The 22,081-nt window shown below is 42.9% G+C and overlaps 1 long non-coding RNA gene across 1 annotated transcript in view; it reads left to right on the top strand.

Annotated features, from left to right (window-relative positions):
• LOC118937664 overlaps positions 1-22,081 on the top strand; it is a 33,806-nt gene that overhangs the window by 190 nt on the left and 11,535 nt on the right. The window contains exons 2-3 of the long non-coding RNA XR_005034950.1: positions 12,733-12,791; positions 13,846-14,017. This is a non-coding gene — a long non-coding RNA (uncharacterized LOC118937664). The remainder of the gene's footprint in view (positions 1-12,732; positions 12,792-13,845; positions 14,018-22,081) is intronic.

The raw sequence follows: 22,081 nt of genomic DNA, 5'->3' as shown, positions 1-22,081 counted from the left end.
AATTTTAACAAGGTACCCAGAAGTAGTTTGAAGTAATATTTTCATTTTGTTAGCTAAACAAAGCTTGTTAAAACAGCGAAATTGTCGCGGAAATCAGCCTTGTTTGCATAGCGATGATGAAAAGAATGTTGTTTAGGCTGTAATGATATCCAAAATTCTAAACATTAGGCCATCACACCGTTGATATAGCAACAGACGCTAATAGTTTATCGAATCCGATTGTGATGCAGAGGGGGACACTTTTGGCCGGAACATTAATTGTCATAACAGGCCCCAGGTTTATCTTCCCTCTGAGGCCATACTACAGCTCACAGCACAGAGCTGGGAATACAGCATTTGCTGCCTGCTAGATCAGTAAAGGCATCCATCTCCATTATAATCGGCAAGAAAAAGTGTTTGTTTAGACACACCTACCACTTACCTAGTAAATTCAGCAAAAAAAAAAAAACATTTCACTGTCAACGGTGTTTATTTTCAGCAAACTTAACATGCGTAAATATCTGTGAACATAACAAGATTCAACAACTGAGACATAAACTGAACAGGTTCCACAGACATATGACTAACAGAAATGGAATAATGTGTCCCTGAACAAAGGGGGGGGGGGCAAAATCAAAAGTAACAGTCTAAGTATCTGGTGTGGCCACCAGCTACATTAAGTACTGCAGTGCATCTCCTCCTCATGTACTGCACCAGATTTGCCAGTTCTTGCTGTGAGATGTTACCCCACTCTTCCACCAAGGCACCTGCGAGTTCCCCGACATTTCTGGGGGGAATAGTCCTAGCCCTCACCCTCTGATCCAACAGGTCCCAGATGTGCTCAATGGGATTGAGATCTGGGCTCTTCGCTGGCCATGGCAGAACACTGCCATTCCTGTTTTGCAGGAAATCACGCACAGAACGAGCGGTATGGCTGGTGGCATTGTCATGCTGGAGGGTCATGTCAGGATGAGCCTGCAGGAAGGGTACCACATGAGGGAGGAGGAAGTCTTCCCTGTAACGCACAGCATTGAGATTGCCTGCAAGGACAACAAGCTCAGTCCGATGATGCTGTGACACATTGTCCCAGACCATGACGGACCCTCCACCTCCAAATTGATCCCGCTCCAGAGTACAGGCCTCGGTGTAACGCTCATTCCTTCGACGATAAACACAAATCCGTCTATCACCCCTAGTGAGACAAAACCGTGAATTGTCGGTGAAGAGCATTTTTTGCCAGTCCTGTCTGGTCCAGCGACGGTGGGTTTGTGCCCATAGGCGATGTTGTTGCTGGTGATGTCTGGTGAGGACCTGCCTTACAACAGGCCTACAAGCCCTCAGTCCAGCCTCTCTCAGCCTATTGCGGACAGTCTGATCACTGATGGGATTGTGCGTTCCTGGTGTAACTCGGGCAGTTGTTGCCGTCCTGTACCTGTCCGGCAGGTGTGATGTTCGGATGTACCGATCCTGTGCAGGTGTTGTTACACGTGGTTTGCCACTGTGAGGACGATCAGCTGTCCGTCCGGTCTCCCTGTAGCGCTGTCTTAGGCGTCTCACAGTACGGACATTGCAATTTATTGACCTGGCCACATCTGCAGTCCTCATGCCTCCTTGCAGCATGCCTAAGGCACATTAACCCAGATGAGCAGGGCCTCTGGGCATCTTTTGGTGTTTTTCCGAGTCAGTATAAAGGCCTCTTTTGTGTCCTAAGTTGTCATAACTCTGACCTTAATTGCCTACCGTCTGTGAGCTGTTAGTTTCTTAACGACTGTTCTACAGGTGCATGTTCATTAATTGCTTATGGTTCAGTGAACAAGCATGTGAAACTGTTTTAACCCTTTACAATGAAGATCTGTGAAGTTATTTGGATTTTTACGATTTATCTTTGAAAGAAAGGGTCCTGAAAAAGGGACATTTCTTTTTTTTTCCTGAGTTTATTATTACACCTCATGATTGACAGGTTCTTTACAGAGCTGTTAGAAAACCTAGTCTGGATATTTGTTCATTTCAAGAGTGTTTTTTTAACGTTAAACTGCTTGTCTACTGCTGATTGTTTCCTGGAGAGAGAGGGTGCAACCTTTGGTGTGTCTTTGAACTGTCTTCGTTAGGGCTGTCTTTGATGTAGCTGCTGTCAGAGTGCCAGTGGATGGATGCGGGGTGTATATTAGCATTAATTACGACAACTCTAACCTGGAGTCTCTTCTCCCTCTCTCTGGCTGTCTGTCGTTTCCTTCTGTGGACTCCCACCTGCTCCCAGGTCTCAACGGTTAAGTGGTTTACAGAGCGGGGGATGCCTGTCACATCCGGAGCTATGATCTTATAAGAACCCCCCCCCCCCTTCCTCACCGGTGTTGCTGGATCAGATATGCATAATGGGGGTGAAGTGAACGAGCTCAGTTAGTGACATACCTGTTTAACCTGAATTATCTGCCAAACAGCCAGGGATCAGGTCACTGAACTTTGAGCTCTCTGAAAGGGAGCATGTCTGCTAGCGCTTACTAAACAGTCAAACTAAAGCAAGTCGCTACTCGACAGTAACACACTGTACATGCTTATGAGAAGACGGGCTCTGCACATCCCTTATTTATGGAGCGCTGTGTCAAGATGCAACCACAGCTGTCCAGGGCTTCTGTAATGGTTATTGTGCTGCTGCTAAAGGGCTTCTCCTGTAGGGTTTAACAGCTTAATCTTAAGCAATGAATGAGTGCTGCTGCTTCTTGATTAAGCTTTGCGTGGCACATTTGAATAATAAAACTTGAGCTGCTAAAAAATAATACTTGGAATTGTCTATTGTTAAAAGATCCACTGCAACTTCATGTGAATAAATTTTTTCACTCATCTAAATGTATTATTCCAAAATCATCATTCTAAGTCTACCAGTCAGTAACTGTAGTTTATGTGAAGTTGTCAGAAAACATCAGGGATGCAGTATTTTATACCTAACTTCGGTTTCCCCTAAAAAACGAAAGTGGGAACTCCGGGCAAGCGGCTTTCTACGACTACTACATTATGTTGGTAGCTGTCAGATGCATCACCTTCAGACAATTCTGACTTGCCTACTGTTTCAGGGATTCACCAGAGGGCAGTCTTGCCATGCGATAGACAGGGGATCCCAGGCAGGACTCCTCGTCAGTGTTGGAGAAGCTACTTTGATAATATAATTACCAAATACTTCACACTGGAAGAAGTTAAGGGTATAGCCTAAGAAAAATATAGTTTACTTAAAGTTACTTTAAAAAGGTAGTGCACTACATCCAAACTGCTTTGTAAAACAAAAATGCATATCTAAAGCTGAAATGTCATTCACACCAAATTACACTGTGGAGTCAGATGTTAACAGAATGTGTCATTTGACCTATTAAACACAACAACTATGTTTCAAGTGAGAATTAGGCATGTGTTATGCATAGTAGCAAAATAAGTAAGAAAGGTATTGCATACTTCACCCATATTTTATATTTTTACCTCAAGAAAGTAGTGTGCAGTTACAGTGGGTATAGAAAGTCCCCTTTCAAAATGTTGCTTCTACAGCTTGAAATAAAAACATAAAACTGGACTTTTTCCAGCTTTATTTACACATAGTATCCAACAAAATTCTGGCTTCCGCCTGCGATCAATTGTCGTGACTTCGATTAGTTCAGAATAAAAGCAGTTGTTCACAGAAGACTCCTGCTTAGTAGTGCAATTCAAAGCAAATAATCCACTATGGGCGGAAAGGTACTTTCAAAAGATCTACGAGATAAAGTTGTGGAAAGGCACAAGTCAGAGGATGGATATAAAAAGATTTCAAAGGCTTTGTCCCTCGGAGCACAGTTAAGACCATTATTACGAAGTGGAAGGCGTATTGCACCACCCAGACCCTGCCTAGATCAGACTGTCCCTCCAAACTGGATGACCGGGCAAGGAGGAGACTGATCAGAGAGGCTTACAAGAAGCCAATGGCCACTTTGAAGGAACTCCAGGCTTTTATGGCAAAGACTGGTCAATGTGTGCTTATGACCACAATATCACAAGCGCACCACAAATCTGGCCTCTATGGGAGGGTGGAAAGTAAAAAACACTCCTCCAAAAAAAGCCACATCAAGTCTCATTTGAGCTTCGCCAAAAAACACATTGTAGATTCCGAGGCCAAGTGGCAAATGGTGCTGTGGTCAGATGAGACCAAAATTTTACTCCATATGTCTGGCAAAAACCCAGTTATCTTTCCACCCAAAGAACTTCATGCCCACAGTAAAGCACGGCAGTGGCAGCATCCTGTTGTGGGGGTGTTTCTCCTCAGCAGGGACTGGAGCACTTGTCAGGATAGAAGGGAAAATGGACAGTGCAAAATACAGACAGATTCTTGAGAACCTGCAGCACTCTGGCAAGAAGTTGAAAATGGGAAGATGGTTCACGTTTCAACTTGACAATGACCCAAAGCACACAGCCAAAACAACCATACAGTGGCTGAAGGACAAGAAGGTGAATATCCTTGAGTGGCCAAGTCAGAGCCCCGACCTAAATCCCATCGAGAATCTGGGGAATGAGCGGTCACCATGGAGTTTGCCTGAGCTTGAACAATTCTGCAAGGAAGAATGGGGCAAATATTGCACAGTCTAGGTGTACAACGTTAGTAGAATCAAATTTAAAGAGACTCACGGCTGTAATTCAAGCAAAAGGTGGTTTCGCCAAGTATTGACTCAGAGGGGTGTTCACTTATCCAAATAGGGTATTTTACTGTTTTAATTGTAATTCATTTTTAGAGTTTTAGAGAAAATAAATTCACTCTGATATTGTGGGTTACTGTCTGTAAATAAAGCCGGGAAAAGTTAAATTTGATGTGTTTTCATTTCAGGCTGTAAGGCAACAAAAAGTGAACAATTTGAAAGGGAGTGGTGACTTTCTTACCCACTGTAACTACACCACTACATGGCAAGAAGTAATAAACTACTGAAAACACTATCAAAATTTGAATTTTTGTTAAACTACCACCAAGCTACTGCAAAATGTAATTAAATTACTAGTTGAACTAAACTCAGCAAAAAAAGAAACATCCCTTTTTTAGGACCCTGTCTTTCAAAGATAATTCGTAAAAATCCAAATAACTTCACAGATCTTCATTGTAAAGGGTTTAAACACTGCTTCCCATGCTTGTTCAATGAACCATAAACAATTAATGAACATAAACCTGTGGAACGGTCGTTAAGACACTAACAGCAATTAAGGTCACAGTTATGAAAACTTAGGACACTAAAGAGGCCTTTCTACTGACTCAGAAAAATACCAAAAGAAAGATGCCCAGAGTCCCTGCTCATCTGTGTTAACGTGCCTTTAGGCATGCTGCAAAGAGGCATGAGGACTGCAGATGTGGCCAGGGCAATAAATTGCAATGTCCCTACTGTGAGACGCCTAAGACAGCACTACAGGGAGACAGGACGGACAGCTGACTGCTGACAGAGGCTGGAATGAGGGCTTGTCCAGCGACCCCCAGAATATGTCAGCTCAGATGGTTTATCCCTAAGAGGCGGTGAGGTTGACATCTCTTTTTAAAACCTGGGGCATTAGTGAGGGGTCATGTTAGTAGTTTGCCCTGGGGTCAACCCTCTCATAAAATAAATTATACAGATCATAGATTCACTTACTGGTGTCTCATAATAAATATACAGTACATCCTTTTATAGCAAAGTCTGAGATGCCGGCATATGTTATTGTAGGGTGAATAGGACAAATAAAGCATTCGGTGGAGGGATTATTTCGCTCCATCTTAATTTGGATCTGAAATTTGAGTGAAATCTTTACTCCCTTGTGTGCTGTAGATGCCTAGTCTAGTGGATGCTGTTGTAAGGCGCTGTACCTGCTTATTGTTGCTGTAACAGACGCCTCAGGCAAAGCGGAGGTGAAATCACAGAGTAGTTTTGTTTTCACAGAGGGCTGCTGGTTTGTTTCTCTTCAATAAGCAAAAGAGGATATCAGCACCTACCATTCAGATTGTTCTGAAATCGATTCTGTTGTTAGAAACAGATAAGATTAGCATTCCTGCAATATTATATTCTTGAAAAGTGTAGACCTTACAGTACAAGCCCTTAACCACCAGTGCAGTTCAAGATAAGTTAAGAAAATATTTACCAAATAAACTGAAGTAAAAAATAATAAAAAGTAACAATAACGAGGCTATATACAGGGGGTACCGGTACCGAGTCAATGTGCAGGGGTACAGGTTAGTCCAGGTAATTTGTACATGAAGGTAGGGGTGAAGTGACTATGCATAGATAATAAACAGCGAGTAGCAGCAGTGTACAAAACAAAAGGAGAGGGGGGGGGTCAATGTAAATAGTCCTGTGGCCATTTGATGGATTGTTCAGCAGTCTTATGGCTTGGGGGTAGAAGCTGTTAAGGAGCCTTTTGGTCCTAGACTTGGCGCTCCGGTAGGTTTTGCTGTGCCCTCTTCACGGCTGTCTTGGTGTGTTTGGACCATGATAGTTCGTTGGTGATGTGGACACCAAGGAACTTGAAACTTTCGACCCGCTCCACTACAGCCCCATCGATGTTAATGGGGACCTGTTTGTCCCGACCTTTTCCTGTAGTCCACGATCAGCTCCTTTGTCTTGCTCACATTGAGGGAGAGGTTGCTGTCCTGGCACCACACTGCCAGTTCTCTGACCTCCTCCCTATAGGCTGTCTCATTGTTGTCGGTGATCAGGCCTACCACTGTTGTGGGGCGGCCCGTCAGGAATTCCATGATCCAGTTGCAGAGGGAGGTGTTTAGTCCCAGGGTCCTTAGCTTAGCGATGAGCTTTGTGAGCACTTTGGTGTTGAACGCTGAGCTGTAGTCAATGAACAGCATTCTCACATACAGTAGGTGTTCCCTTCGTCCAGGTGGGAAAGGGCAGTGTGGAGTGCGATTGAGATTGCGTCCTCTGTGGATCTGTTCCGGCGGTATGCGAGTTGGAGTGGGTCTAGGGTATCCGCATGGATGCTGTTAATGTGAGCCATGACCAGCCTTTCAAAGCACTTTATGGCTACCAATGTGAGTGCTACGGGGCGGTAATCATTTATGCAGGTTACCTTCACTTCCTTGGGCACAGGGACTATGGTGGTCTGCTTGAAACATGTAGGTATTACAGACTCGGTCAGGGAGAGGTTGAAAATGTTAGTGAAGACGCTTGCCAGTTGGTCTGTGCACACTTTGAGTACACGTCCCGGGATCCGTCTGGCCCCGCAGGTTTGTGAATGCGCACATTGGCTACCGAGAGCGTTATCACACAGTCATCCAGAACAGCAGGTGCTCTTGTGCATGCTTCAATGTTGCTTGCCTCGAAGTGAGCATAAAAGGCATTTAGCTCATCTGGTAGGCTCGCGTCACTGGGCAGCTCACGGCTGGGTTTCCCTTTGTAGTCCAAAATAGTTTTCAAGCCCTACCACATCCGACGAGCGTCTCGGCCGCTGCAGTAGGATTCAATCTTAATCTTGTATTGATGCTTTGCTTGTTTGATGGTTCTTCTGAGGGCATAGAATGATTTCTTGTAAGCGTCTGGATTAGTCTCCCGCTCCTTGAAAGTGGCAGCTCTAACCTTTAGCTCAATGCGAATGTTGCTTGTAACCCATGGCTTCTGGTTGGGATATGTACGTATGGTCACTGTGGGTTCGATGTCGTTGATGCACTCATTAAGGAAGCCAATGACTGAGGAGGTATACTCCTCAATGCCATTGGATGAATCCGGGAACATTTTCCAGTCTGTGCTAGCAAAACAGCCCTGTAGCGTAGCATCCGCATCATCTGATCACTTCTGTTTTGAGCGAGTCACTGGTACTTCCTGCTTTAGTTTTTGCTTGTAAGCAGGAATCAGAAGGATAGAATTATGGTCAGTTTTGCCAAATGGAGGGCGGGGGAGAGCTTTGTATGCATCTCTGTGTGTGGAGTGAAGGTGGTCTAGAGTTTTTCTTCCTCTGGTTGCACATGTGACATGCTGGTAAAAATGTTGTAAAACTGATTTAAGTTTGCCTGCATTAAAGTCCCCGGCCAATAGGAGCGCCACTTCTGGATGAGCATTTTATTCTTTGCTTATGGCCTTATAGAGTTGGTTGAGTGCGGTCTTAGTGCCAGCATCGGTCTGTGGTGATAAATAGACGGCTACGAATAATATAGATTAGAACTCTCTTGGTAGTTATCCGTGTCGTCGTTCAGCCACGACTCAGTGAAACATAAGATATTACAGTTTTTTAATGTCCCGTTGGTAGGATATTCTTAAACGTAGGTCATCAATTTTATTTTCCAATGATTGCACGTTAGCCAATAGAACGGATGGCTGTGGAAGTTTACCCTTCTCACCTATGGATTCACAGAAGGCAGCCTGTTCCAGTGAAAGCAGGATATCCTTCTCATTGGACTCGTTAAAGGAAAAAGCTTCTTCCAGTCCGAGGTGAGTAATCGCTGTTCTGATGTCCAGAAGAGACAGTAGAGACAGTAGCAGCAACATTATGTACAAAATAAGTTAAGTTACAAACAATGCAAAAAAACTAACAATGTCCAGGCCCGTCTGAAGTTTGCTAGAGAGCATTTGGATGATCCAGAAGAAGATTGGGAGAATGTCAGATGAAACCAAAATAGAACTTTTTGGTAAGAACTCAACTCGTTGTGTTTGGAGGACAAATAATGCTGAGTTGCATCCAAAGAACACCATACCTACTGTGAAGCTTGGGGGTGGAAACATCATGCCTTGGGGCTGTTTTTCTGCAAAGGGACCAGGACGACTGATCCGTGTAAAGGAAGAATGAATGGGTCCATGTATCGTGAGATTTTGAGTGAAAACCTCCTTCCATCAGCAAGGGCATTGAAGATGAAACGTGGCTGGGTCTTTCAGCATGACAATGATCTCAAACACACCGCCCCGGCAACGAAGGAGTGGCTTCGTAAGAAGCATTTCAATGTCCTGGAGTGGCCTAGCCAGTCTCCAGATCTCAACCCCATAGAAAATCTTTGGAGGGAGTTGAAAGTCCGTGTTGCCCAGCAACAGCCCCAAAACGCCACTGCTCTAGGGGAGATCTGCATGGAGGAATGGGCCAAAATACGTGTGAAAACCTTGTGAAGACTTACAGAAAACGTTTGACCCTCTGTCATTGCCAACAAAGGGTATATAACAAAGTATTGAGATAAACTTTTGTTATTGACCAAATACTTATTTTCCACCATAATTTGCAAATAAATAAATTAAAAATCCTGCAATGTGATTTTCTGGATTTTTTTCTCATTTTGTCTGTCATAGTTGACAATGCAAAGAAAGCAGGGAGAGAGAGAACATAAAACATCTACGAGCTGAGTCATTAGCTACCTCGCAATTAGATCTGTCAGTGTCGTACAGTTTGTGGGTTAGTAATTATTTGCTCATTTGCAGCAGTCAGACATTGAATTAGTCAGTTATATGTGTGGTAAATGACTGCCCGGCCACAGTGTGTGAGGAGTGAGTGGGAAGGGAGTCTTCAATAACACTGCATGTCAATGAAATTCAATCTGTATGATCTTTTACTGCAGGAATGTGCTGCCTCCTCTTCTCTGTTCTCCACAGCAATCAGCAGGTTAACCAGGAAACAGCCTCTTAATGACATCTAAATACACACATAATCACATTCAGGCTTTGATTTGTACTATTGACATCTGTTGTTGCATTTTCCATGTAGATCTTATCATATGTCCAACTGATGCCACATGATACATTGACTATATAAGTGTGATCAGTGTGAATAGAGATAGATAGTGATCTTTCCTAACAACATCACTGAGAATTCCTTAGACCATCCATCCTGGCCATGTAACAATCAGTTGATCTTGGGCACAGCGGCACGGCACGGTCGATGCCAAGATAAGATGTTCCACAGCAGGCATGTCCAATGTTTTGTTTTGTGGTGTTGGATTGTGCACTGATTGAATTTGTGTATTTCATTATTTTTCTATCATTTTTCTCTCTGCGTTGTACACAGTAAGTAAGCATTTCACTGTTAGTTTACCTTTATCTTGCACCATATCCCTGGATCACATTGAATGTTTTTGCTGTTTGGGAACTTCAAATGTGGACTGTATATATCCGAAACAGGCCCGCTTCAGGCATGGGCATGTTGACAAAAGCCCCCACAAGGCTTTAAAACAAGCAGGTTGTAATTTAGAGGCTCACAGTTTAAGATCATGCTTTGTGGTTCCTGTTTGCTATATTAAAAACCAGCTGTAGTCTAAATCATGCTGTCATTGCACTGGCTGGCACTACTCCTCTTACCACGGCTATTTACAGCAGTTTCACAATCAATTAGCATAATGTCTCCTGTCATAAAGACTTAGTTTACATGTCATTTATTTCCGAGTGAATATAAAGAAACAGTCTCACTGCATGACATGTCTCTAGGCAGGTTAGTGAAATTGAAGCTTTATTCAGGTTTTGGCTGAGGGAAAATGGAACCATATGTTGTTCCAAGCAACATTGTGGAAACTGATGTTGATTAGCTTTTTTATCACCTTTTATGGCAATAATGGAAAAGTGAATACTTTGGCATGCAATATTCAGTTTACAGCATAGCATGGCCGTGTATTACAGTAAAGTAAACACTATCTGTAGGTGTTGGTCTAATGTAGACTTTTTCACCACGCACCAGCTTTCACAAGTTAGAAACCCAGGTACTGGAACGTCCAGGTTTTTATAATGCTATTGCAGTATTCACTGGGGAGGTATTTTCAGTGGTTTGCTTGATACACTAATTCAGGTACACAGTACCTCAAGCATCTACAATGTACTCTTCCCACAGGGAGGTTATTTGTTTCAATTTACTTGATGGCAACATAAGCGAGGCCCTTAAGAGCCAGCAGAAATAGCACTTCTGCTTGTTCTAAGAGTCAATGTGGTCACCAAAGCATCCTTTCACCAAACGGCTCTCACAGCTTGCAGAAGAAAGCTGTACAATGGGATTCAACGCCTACTTAGTGGCACAGTACATGTACTGTATACTGCTGAATCAACTACAAGGCCAACCATCTGAAATTTTTAGGATATTTTACATTTCTTATTTGGTACTAAAAATGTAATTTCTTGCATTAATTTCAAAGCATTTCTTGCTTTTATTGACCAGTCAAAATGCCTTCTGCACTGTGGAAATATTTGACCAGTCTAGAATTTTTAGTTTTAAATGGGTGACAGAGTGGTGACATTGACATGACGCCAATTTGACCAATTATGAGGCTTGGCATAATCCTGACGTCCCTGCAGTTAGAAGACTGGCATGGTGACATGAGCTGGTAAACCAGACAGTAGCATGCAATTATAGCAGTCACCTCAATGTCAAGGGTCTTTTCAATTAAACTCAGGCAAATGTCAGGCAGGTCATTTTGTAGCTCAGAGTAGCATCTCCATTGTCAGTTACAGAGATTCATTGTGCTAGCTGCCGCTGTACGTCTGTATGTGCAGAATGGCAAGTATTTAGACAGTCGAGGCAGCGCCTAAGTCTGGTGTGGCAGGTGGGCCATTTGGTTTGGCAACAGCCAAATCTGTGTGTTTCCAGTAGGTGGTTTACACCATTGTTCCTCATCATCTCCCTGAGACCAGTAGAGGTGTGTGCCCACATTGGATTGTCACAGTCTGTCACCTAGGAACATGGGCGATGCTCGCTGCTGTGGGGAATATCCTTCTTTTATCATATCACTGGTACTACTGAGCTAACCCTGAGACGTGGCTGTAGACTCCTATGGCGATACCAGGGTTAATGCTGAGCATGATGGAATGCATCTCTCTGAAGGTTGTGGATACTGGATAGGGCAGTTATGGTGGACTTCTCTTCTCCACTCAGATTCTCTCAAGGCTAACATGTATCAGAAAGCACTGTTCTGCTTGATCAGAGAACAAGACTAGACAGACTGAGACTGTCACTCTCCACAGATCTTCTCTCCCCCACCAGTCTTTTTAACCTTGACTGCTAGAAGCTGAGGGAATTGATTACATGCAGCACAAGTACTTTGTAAGGTTTGAACGTATTTTTCACGATGTGTTGCCAGGAACAAAGGGACACCATCAAAGAGCTTTTATATCATCCTCCAAAACTTTTAATTGAAACCCTCTGAGGAGAGAGACGAGTGTTGGAAATGAACGGATCAGGAAGTAATTGGCAGCGTGTCAGCAGCGTATTTACATTTTGTTATTTTAAAGACGCAATTAATTACAACAGATGAAGAAATCTGTGGAGAGATGAAACATGTTGCACTTGTTCACTTATCCCCCCCATCCTCGTCTCCCTCCTTCCTCTCCTTTCAACACTCCTTCGGCGTTGTGAGGGGGTGTATTCAGGCTTGCCAATTAGCATTCAGCCTAAAAAAAGATCCAGTGCTCCACTGTTTCAGCAGGTAAAGGCCTGAGATTTAAATTGGCTGGGAAGAAATGTGAGAAGTGCCATAACAGGCAGACGGCTAGGTCCTACTAGTTCACATGCTCTTTTCCATGTGGTGCTCTAAGCTTCAAATAAATGAAAGCATTATTTTTTAAGGGTTTAAAACTCAGAGAGAACACAGTGTAAATCGAATCAAATTAGTTGCCTTTATCTCCCAAATAAGTATTTTTTCTCTGAAACTTTTGCACTGCACAAACTTTTGAATGTTACTGGTCAAATAATGTATAGATAATTGGATTGGGGGGAATGTGATGTCGGTGTACAGTTGTATTTGTATTATGTGGAGGTGAGGATCTCCCTGAAGCCATAGAATGATGAGGGGACTTTTTAAACATTGCCACCCTCTTCCCCCTCCAGCAACCAAAAACAGAGTGGCAGATTCTGGAGTTGCTGTGGAGAAACTTTGAAAAGAAACGGTAACATATGCTTTTGTACTGGAAATGCATTAGTCATAAGAGAAGGCAAAAGGAAGAAGGGCCCTGATTGAAGTTTAGGAATAACAACTTTAATGCCCCATATTTTCACCCCAGTGACTATGGAAAAGTTGGGAGAATAAAGAGAAAGTTTGATGGCGGAACATAAAAAAGAATCATGTAAAATACCAAGGGAGCTCTTCTTTCTCTGCTTGTGTTTTTGTGTAGAGGACCAAAGAGGGCATTTTAAAAACCTTGTATAATTGATGTTACCAGAGGTAACCGAAGGCATTTACAATCAACTTGGTAACCCAAATTCATGGAAAGGGGTTGCGCATTTATTTATGATAAGGACTTTTTGTACCTTTGAATGATTTTGAATAGCTACATGTGTTATGACGGTTGTTATGAATACCTTATGTATACCCCCTTCAAGTAAGGTGTTATTCTATCGTCCTTTGACCCCTTCTCCAGTCTTTGCCATCACCTGGAGAAATAATCCTTAGAACAATTAAATGACAGAGAGAGAAGCAAAGCTGGATAAACACTGACTATATTAAGAGATTGATGGGTCAATTTGGGTCCCAGATCATCCACATTGTTGGTGGTGACATTCACATTGATTATGTTCACCATGGACAGCGTCCAAAACAGTTTCTGAAATGAACACGTCGTTTGGAGCGTTTCCCATTAGTTTCCCCATCCTAGCCCAACAGACAGATGGCTCCCAATGCTGGAGAGCTCCATATTAGTAGCATGATTACAATGCATTACATTAAGGTCTCGTCATTAACGCAGTGATTTTAAAAAGCTATTATGGTTTTTGATTATCATCAGCCAGTGGGGCTTTAGAAAATCATAATGGCAGATTGATTTCCTATTTTCTCAGTGAAGATGCTGCTCGGTGTTTTGAATAGCTCTCCTCAACTGACTTACACCTAATGAGCTGAAATAGCATTAGCATAATGTTTTGAGGATTGAAGAGGGGAAAATGGCTCCAAGGAGAAGACTAAAAAGTAAATATGGTTAGGCTCATGAACGCATTTCCATGTTACAGATGGAGCTGGAGTCCTACATGGAGGTGATGTGAGGGCTTCCAGCCCCAGGTCGGCACAAACTGTCCCATTGGCAGCCTGCATCCATCTGGCTGGTGGGGTTAGATCCAGACCCGCCTCTACCTTTGGAGCTATCTGCACTGTATGGAGCATGGCCAAGCATTGGATTCAGAGGTACATACATTTGAATAATGACATTGCTGATAAGGGGTACTAACATTACATATTACATTGGTGCTAAAGTAGTTATATTAGGATTTAAAACTCCTTGTCCTACTAGATTATAGCGCTCTTCCAAAATCTCTAACACTAGCAACAACAGAGTGACCCACAAACGGAGCATGAGGATTTGAATTCAGCCTTCACCAAAATTCAAAAGGCACTCGCACATCTGAGCCATCTGTTGCAGGTGCATGGTAACAGTAGAATACGATGAGAACAAGAAGAAACCTGCACACTGCTCTTGATAGTATCACTGCTCTTTAATAAGCTGTATGTATCGGCCTCAAGGCCTTCGTCAGAGCTTTTGAGCCTTCACCCCAATGTAATTCCATAAGTAGGAGGATAAAAGGATAAGAGATGAATAAGGAGAAAGTAAATGTAAGATATTTTATTGCTGTGTTAGACCTGGTGTTGGTTTAAACCCCAGCTGAGGGGCATAGTCCACTTCCTAATGAAGAGAATCAGCTTCTCTGTGTGTGAGAATCTGATCCCAGCTTTGATGTGGTTGGTTATTATCTCAGATGTGAAATCCTTTCTTCCAAACACTGTCGAACCGGGTGGGCGTGCTCAGCTGTGAAATTGTATCTTTTCTATACCCACTCCCTCCCTCCGTCCCCTCTACCCCTCTCCTCTGACAGTGAGGTGAACTGCTCTCCCCTCGTAAAAAAAAAAGACATACACCGCTGCGAGGTGAAGCTATTGCATTCCCTCCCTTCCACCACTCCTATCACAAACTATGCGTCAAAACCACAGCCGCTTAAACTGCAGGACACAGTGTCAATGAGTGATGTTTTCACCTTTACAAAGTGGATGGGTTGATTTGCATGTGCTCATGGGAAATGAAGCCTTGAGCATAGGTGGTGAATTTCAGATCAGATAATCCATCCATTACTTTCAATGGACATTGATAGATATTGCTTATATGGAGTCCCTCCATCAGGGAGGATGTATTCTGGCCATATCAACAGAATGAGGTGTGACGCCTATACTCTGTTCATTCTGGAGGCCATTTGGGGGTTTCCTATCTTGACGACAACAATGTCCTACTTTCTATGTGTAATCCACCAAGAGGCCCAGCAGATTGCCCACACACCCTCACAATGCTGCCAGCAGGGCAGAGAGGCAGTATGTCTGGCCTGCAGCACTCTGGCTCTGTGGCTCAGAGACTGTTATGTGCTGCTGAACAAGACATACCAGCCTAGTGCAGCTTCAACTATGGCTGAACAACCATGGGCATTGGCTTTACAATGTTTGTGTTCTAGCTAGTAATTCAATATTTATAACAAGCATACATAGTTATATTCCTTGGTGAAGAGACACAGGTTACCAATGTCTAAATGGCCAATAGCTACTGCTCCTAAAATGATAGTGAAAGTGAGTCTTTTTCTGCAGAGGATTTCATTTTCTGTTGTGCATGCTGTAATTTAGTGAAATAAAATGAAACACTCATTAAATTAGAGATGGAATTCAATGAGAAAATTAAAAATAATGCATTTATTGAAAGCAGGTGTTTATTTTCTGAAACCCAATTAAACACTTATGAAGAGAAAGGGTGGAGAAGATATTCTGCACGCTCTGTTTGTGTACTGTAATACCAGTGTTTGTGTACTGTAATACCAGTGTTTGTGTACTGTAATACCAGTGTTTGTGTACTGTAATACCAGTGTTTGTGTACTGTAATACCAGTGTTTGTATACTGTAATACCAGTGTTTGTGTACTGTAATAGCATTGTTTGTGTACTGTAATACCCGTGTTTGTGTACTGTAATACCAGTGTTTGTGTACTGTAATACCAGTGTTTGTGTACTGTAATACCAGTGTTTGTGTACTGTAATACCAGTGTTTGTGTACTGTAATACCAGTGTTTGTGTACTGTAATACCAGTGTTTGTGTACTGTAATAGCAGTGTTTGTGTACTGTAATACCCGTGTTTGTGTACTGTAATACCAGTGTTTGTGTACTGTAATACCCGTGTTTGTGTACTGTAATACCAGTGTTTGTGTACTGACGAATCAAAGGCTACAGAAGCAAAAATGCTACAGGCGATGTCAACCAGCATAAAAATATGCATGTGAACGCAAGGAGGGCAGTGGAAGGGCCAAAGTGGGAGGACAAAAGAGTTCTTAAGAAGTTAAAAGCATCAAAGCCTGTCCCGACAATGCCTTTTTTTGTTGGTTTATTGTATATCTGATTTGTGTTTCCAGAAGCCTGTGCCAGAAAGGGTATTTATTTTTTGGGTTTCTATCTATTTTGTGGTGCAAAACATCTGCTTGAAGCATGTAGGTTTTACAGACTCGGTCAGGGAGAGGTTGAAAATGTCAGTGAAGAACTTGCCAGTTGGTCCGTGCATGCTTTGAGTACACGTCCTGATAATCCGTCTGGCCCAGCAGCTTTGTGAATGTTGACCTGTTTAAAGGTTTTGTTCACATCGGCTACCGAGAGCATTATCACACAGTCATCCAGATCAGCTGGTGCTCTCGTGCATGCTTCAGTGTTGCTTGCCTTGAAGCAAACATAAAAAGGCATTTAGCTCGTCTGGTAGGCTCACGTCACTGGGCAACGTCTGGGTTTCCCTTTGCAGTCCGTAATAGTTTTCAAGCCCTGCCACATCTGATGAGCGTCAGAGCTGGTGTAGTAGGATTCAATCTTAATCCTGTATTGACACTTTGCTTGCTTGATGGATCACCTGAGGGCATAGCAGGATTTCTTATAAGCATCCGGAAATAGTCTCCCTCTCCTTGAAAGTGGCAGCTCTAGCCTTTTAGCTCGATGCAGATGTTGCCTGTAATCCATGGCTTCTGGTTGGGATATGTACATACAGTCACTGTGGGGACGACGTCATCTGTGCACTTACTGATGAAGCCGATGACTGTGGTGGTGTATTCCTCAATGCCATTGGATGAATCCCAGAACATATTGCAGTCTGTGCTAGCAAAACAGTCCTGTAGTGTAGTATCCGTGTCATCTGACCACTTCCGTATTGATTGAGTCACTGGTACTTCCTGTTTTAGTTTTTGCTTGTAAGCAGGAATCAGGAGGATAGAATTATGGTCAGATTTGCCAAATGGAGGACGAGGGAGAGCTTTGTATGCATCTCTGTGTGTGGAGTGAAGGTGGTCTAGGATTTGTTTTTCCCTGGTTACACGTGACATGCTGGTAAAAATTGTTTGCCTAAGAGCGCCGCTTCTGGGTGAGCATTTTCTTCTTTGCTTATGGCCTTTATGAGTTGTTTGAGTGTGGTCTTAGTGCCAGCTTCACTTTGTGGAGATAAATAGACGGCTACGAATAATACAGATGAAAACGGTTTTGGTAGATAGTGTGGTCTACAGCTTATTATAAGGTACTCTACCTCAGGCGAGCAATACCTCGAGACTTCTTTAATATTAGATATCGCGCACCAGCTGTTATTGACAAAAAGACACACCCTCACCCCTCGTCTTACCAAAGGTAGGTTCTCTGTTCTGCCGGTGCATGGAAAATCCCGCTAGCTCTACATTGTCCGTATCTTCGTTCAGCCACGTCACGGTGAAACATAAAATGTTACAGTTTTTAATGTCCTGTTGGTAGGATAATCTTAATCGTAGGTCATCAATTTTATTTTCCAATGATTGCACGTTAGCAAGACGAATGGAAGACAATGGGAGTTTACTCGCTAACCTCCGGATTCTCAGAAGGGTGCCCGATCTGCGGCCTCTTTTCCTGCGTCTTTTCTTCACGCAAAAGGCATGGATCTGGGCCTGTTCCAGTGAAAGCAGGATATCCTTCTCGTCGGACTCGTTAAAGGAAAAAGTTTCTTCCAGTTCGTGGTGAGTAATCGCAGTTCTAATGTCCAGAAGTTATTTTTGGTCATAAGAGACGGTAGCAGCAACATTATGCACACAACAAGTAAAAAATAAGTTACACAAAAAGCAAAAAAAAAAAAAGAAATAGCACAATTGGTTGGGAGAATGTAAAACGTCGGCCATGTTCTTCAGCTCCATCAGGGTGGATTTCCTGTTCTTAGCTTAGGCTCTTATTCTTGTTTAATGTAAAGAAGCCTACATCACAAAATGGCAACTACTTCTATATATCTAGTCAACAAACTTCATGAATTGGTGATAATCCCTGTTGAATTCATGGTGTGTTTTGGTCAAATTAGATCACAATGGGTTCTCAACCTTCCTCCAATATTTAAATGTAGTTGATTATTAGTCAAGTATATAGTTTTCAAACTAGATAGTACTGAAATAAAATAACAGTTGGCTGTCTCTTTGAGTGGGTGAATTAAGGTTGAAATCTCATTGATCAACATCTCAACCAAATATTACCCACATTTCCACGTTGAAATGAAGTGATGTGCTCAGCGGGAGAGTTGATTAACAGTGTGTTTGATCCCCTCCTACTGTCTGTTGAGCTGTGTGGGGTGAGAAAGAGAGGGGATGCTTCTAGAATAACTCAACAGAGCCAGGGAGAGAGAGGCTATAGCGAAAAGAAAAGAAAGAGCCCTCCACTAGAATCCTGGAGGGCCCTGTAACTCTCCACTGTTCTCCTTCTGACACCACCCTTACTGACAATAGATTACGGGCCTCTGAGTGATTATACAATTCAGCTCTACCCATCAAACCGAGGTGCAGTCACTCAAGCGCTCTCTTTTTTGTAATAAATGATAGACTGTCTGGGAAATAAACAAGCACACGAGAATGGTCTTAGAGAGAAACAGGAAGAGGGGGAGGAGTGCAGAGAGAGCTAAATAAATTTGTCACAGCTACCTTTTCATATGCTCTGAAACGTTTACATTGTCCTCATATTAAAGTGCTGGCCGTGGTGTCAGCTTTTGATGCGGCAGGGCACGGAGGAGACATGAACAAGCCATAATGGAGTACCACAGTATCATAACACCCATAAAACCTAGCACTCAAACAAGGAAATGGTTCCAATCATTTTTCTACCATTCATTTTTCCTATAAGAGATTTTAGAAAAACTTAAATTAAGGGCTGTGTTTCATGTAGACTTACCCTTTTGTGACGTTTTGATAACCGTGTAAATCTCTCTAGGACAAGGTGACTTTTATCAATATATTCAACTGTATTCACCCCCAAAAATGAAATGCTAATTTGTTGCTAATGTGGTTATCATAAAGAACTACATATACCATAACGATCTGGACGAGACTGCCAAATTGAGGCAAAGGTAAGAATCTCTGGATTAAGTATCTAATGTTAGGTAAATTTAGTCATGAATAAATTGGCAATATTTCTTTCAATTGACAATTCTGTGAACTGTCTTGTGCAAGTTTTAAATTGACTCAATACCTGTTAGAAAATGTGTCAGCTGGAGATGACGTGCAGGAGCTTGCAGGGATTGGTAGTCTTGCATGATGTCTACTTTTATGCTAATTCGATTTTCGAATCTGAAAGTAAATAGAGACAAATATATTGATAAAAATCACCTTGTCCAAGAGAGATTTACACGGTTATCAAAACATCATGCCAGGGTAAGCCTGCATGAAACACAGCCCTTATTTTAAGTGTTTCTAAAATCCCCTATGGGAAAAATGAACGGTGGCAAAACGATTGGAACCAGTCCTCGACTGTGGGGCTCTATTGCCTCATAGGTCACTTGAATTTCTAACTAGGCAGCCTGACATTTTCTAACAGCCTTGATTCCGAAGCGATCAGGACACCCAGGCGGCGAACCAAAGGCTTTTTATTCTAATCAGCATTTAAGTAAGAAAGCTTCAACCTTTGGGTGGAATAGGAAAACAATATTTTTATTATCATCTCATGGAATTTGTGTATGAATAGAAATCTGATGTATTAATCTGTCCCTTGTAGACATGCAAGTGCACATAGACACACACACACACACACACACACCAGGTGGCCCTCTTGATTTAATTAGCACTGCTTCCAATTAGCTGCGATGCTAAATCAGATGGAGAGGTTTCATCACAGCATGGTGCATTAGATAGGAGAGATAGATCTGTATCTCTTCTCTTTTGTCTGCACCAGGGTGGGTAGATGATTAGAGGTAATGGATGGATAAAGGTTGTGTAGATGGCCTCGATGAGGCCTAAGTATCTCCAGATCCACCATGCATCTGTGCAGTACAGATACACCTCCATCTTTTTTGTGTGTTTTTTTTGTGGTATTTTTCTCCCTAATTTCGTGGCATCCAATTGGTAGTAGTTACAGTCTTGTCTCATCGCTGCAACTCCCGTATGGACTCAGGAGAGGTGAAGGTAGAGAGCCATGCGTCCCCCGAAACACAACCTAACCAAGCCGCACTGCTTCTTGACACAATGCCCATCCAACCCGGAAGCCAGCCGCACCAATGTGTCGGAGGAAACACCATACACCTGGCGACTGTTTCAGCATGCACTGTGCCCGGCCCGCCACAGGAGTCGCTAGTGCGCGATGAGACAAGGATATCCCTGCCGGCCAAACCCTCCCTAACCCGGACGACACTGGGCCAATTGTGCGCCGCCCCATGTGCCTCCCGGTCGCGGCCGGCTGCGACAGAGCCTGGACTCAAACCCAGAATCTCTAGTGGCACAGCTAGCACTGCAATGCAGTGCCTTAGACCACTGCACCACTCGGGAGGCCCAGACACACCTCCATCTTGACTCCAGTTTGCAAATCCTGGTAAAGCATTTAGACATTTTCCAGGACAGAAATAGTCTGAAAGACTATCCAGAACCAACATGACTGCTTCAGTCCTGGATCATCTTGTGCTTGTTGCTTGGAATAAGGAGGGTTCAAGGAAGAGGAGGTTTGATGTGTTGTAAAGGTTCAGGAAAGCAGACTAGCTAATTCAATTATTGTTGTTGGTGTAATCAAACTCTGTTAATCAGCTTCCTAACCACGCTTGGCATTTGTCTTCATGAATCCGTCCAGCGTGTAATTGCTATTTTCACACAGACCTCGCTGCAGTGAGCTTTAATTCTCTGCTCCCTCCCTGACTGCACCTAAAGTATACTGAACAAAAATATAAATGCAACATGCAACATTTTCAATGAGTTTTACTGAGTTACAGTTCATATGAGGAAATCAGTCAATTTAAATCAATTGATTAGGTCCTAATCTATCGTTTTCACATGACTGGGTAGGGGAGCAGCCATGGGTGGGCCTGGAGTCCAAGTGGGTGGGTCTATGCCCTCCCAGGCCTACCCATGGCTGCACCCCTACCCAATCGTATTAAATATTCCCAGGCTCCAGCCAATCAGAATGAGTTTTTCCCCACAAAAGGGCTTTATTGCAGACATAAATACTCCTCAGTTTCATCAGCTGTCTGGGTGGCTGGTCTCAGACGATCCTGCAGGTGAAGATACCGGATGTGGAGGTTCTGGGCTGGCGTGGTTACACGTGGTCTGCGGTTGTGAGGCAGGTTGGACATACTGCCAAATTCTCTAAAACGACATTGGAGGCAGCTTATGATAGAGAAATGAACATTACATTGTCTGACAGCAGCTCTGGTGGACATTCCTGCCATTCATGCCATTTGCACGCTCCCTCAAAACTTGAGATATCTGTGGCATTGTGTAGTGTGACAAAACTGCACATTTTGTGGCTTTTTATTGTCTTCAGCACAAGGTGCACCTGTGTAATGACTATGCTGTTTAAACAGCTTCTTGATATTCCACAACTGTCAAGTGGATGGATTGTCTTGGCAAAGGAGAAATGCTCACAAACTGCACGACATTTGAGAGAAATAAGAATTGTGTGTGTATGGAACATTGCTAGGATATTTTATTTCAGCTCATGAAACATGGGACAAACACTTTACATGTTGCGTTTATATATTTGTTCAGTAGATTATTCAAGCCCTGCGGTTGGGAATGGGAATGACAAAAAGAGGGAAAGACTAATAATCATAATCTTAACAAATTATATCGGTAAACAACAATCTATTTACATTGTCGTTGGCCTTTTCTTTCAAATGTGTGAGAAAATGTCTGAAATGCTGTTATGGATTATATTATTGTCTAATTATTGGAAGTAACACTGTTGTGCTAAGGAGTTATCCTGAAAACCACT

The sequence above is a fragment of the Oncorhynchus mykiss genome, chromosome 12 (genome assembly GCF_013265735.2).
Source record: "Oncorhynchus mykiss isolate Arlee chromosome 12, USDA_OmykA_1.1, whole genome shotgun sequence".
Taxonomy (NCBI): domain Eukaryota; kingdom Metazoa; phylum Chordata; class Actinopteri; order Salmoniformes; family Salmonidae; genus Oncorhynchus; species Oncorhynchus mykiss.
Note: the sequence above shows the minus strand (reverse complement) of the source record. Positions and strands in the feature narration are given on the sequence as shown.